The sequence below is a fragment of the Lipotes vexillifer genome, unplaced genomic scaffold (genome assembly GCF_000442215.2).
Source record: "Lipotes vexillifer unplaced genomic scaffold, Lipotes_vexillifer_v1.1 scaffold1017, whole genome shotgun sequence".
Lineage (NCBI taxonomy): Eukaryota > Metazoa > Chordata > Mammalia > Artiodactyla > Lipotidae > Lipotes > Lipotes vexillifer.
This window is the reverse complement of record NW_006772141.1, coordinates 2,677,087-2,678,273: the sequence shown is the minus strand read 5'-3', so window position 1 is coordinate 2,678,273 and position 1,187 is coordinate 2,677,087. Positions and strand designations below refer to the sequence as shown.

The window sequence follows — 1,187 nt, the reverse complement described above, 5'->3', positions numbered from 1 at the left end:
AGACACTGCCTGCCATCCCATGGGACCCGGCTGGGTCTGTGGCCACGGCATGTGTTTGCTCAAGCCGAGCCTATTTTCAGGAGGTTGTCTTTACCAGCTGCTGCCTGTGTTTACGTAGAGTTGGCCAGAGAGGAGAAACCTTCCTTGGTTGGTTCCGAGTCTTAGCTCTGATATTTGCCTGGCACATAGTACATGGTCAAAACCCAGCAGCTATTGATATTATTAGTCATATTTGATCTTATCTGAAAAAGTCAAGAGTGACACTGGGCAAGTCTACTAGAGATGATCGATTCATACAGACAGAGCTATTAAAGGATGTCAACCCAATCACATCATAAGATACTGTTCTCAATCCACAAATAACCCAACCAGTTATTGGCATTATGAAATTTTGTAAGCGATCCGGGGGAGACCAATTTGATTTTTATCAATTGGAATTTGTAGACTGTAACTGGTCAGAGTCCACATGGAGCTCTGATGAGTGTATTCAGCTTCTACGTGTTTCATGTGACCTTGATGTAAAGAGCTGCTGGAAGGACTCTCCTGTTCCAAACATCTTCCCTCCTCCTCTTCTGGAAAAGCATCTAAAACCCAAAGTAGGCATGGAATGCAGTCTCTTAAATTGATTCAGAATTATGTTTTCTTAAAAACCATACAACAACAGAAAGCTGAAAACTCTGCCAATATTAGTTGTAAAAGGAAATTTTTTGCCCCTGAGATATGGATCTTCTCTTATATTTTACTCTTATAAGAGAGAAAATAAAAGATGGTCATTGACTTACCCGGACAAAGTGAAAGAGGTCACAACTTGAGCTGGGCTTTCTGATGGTGAGAGTGGCCTTTGGAGGTATCTTCTGTTCTGGGAAGCCCTGTGGAAGTGTGGTGGCCTTAAATTACATAACTCCTACTCCAGTGATGTCATTGGCTGGACTGCTGAAAAATTGAGTCTTTCAGACAGAGGAAACAAGCTGGAATTTTGAAAGAAAAACAACTTTGCACTTTGGGGCTGAAAAGTGATTGATTACTCAACTACCATCTCCATCTTTAATTTCGTAACATCTGGGAAGGTCCCGCGATCCTGCCCAAGAATGATACAGTGACCAACATGCTCTTAAAACACATTTTGGCGTCGCTGAGTCCCCACAAGTCTGAGTGATGATTTTACCCATTCGCACTGGGGACCTGAA

At 42.5% G+C, this 1,187-nt stretch overlaps 1 protein-coding gene across 1 annotated transcript in view; it reads right to left on the bottom strand.

The window, feature by feature from the left end:
* Positions 1 to 838, bottom strand: part of BDKRB1 (bradykinin receptor B1) — an 8,447-nt gene extending 7,609 nt beyond the window's left edge. The window contains exon 1 of the mRNA XM_007447327.1: positions 783 to 838. The gene's annotated coding sequence lies outside the window, so the exon portion shown is untranslated. The remainder of the gene's footprint in view (positions 1 to 782) is intronic.
* Between the last annotated feature and the right edge of the window lie 349 nt (positions 839 to 1,187).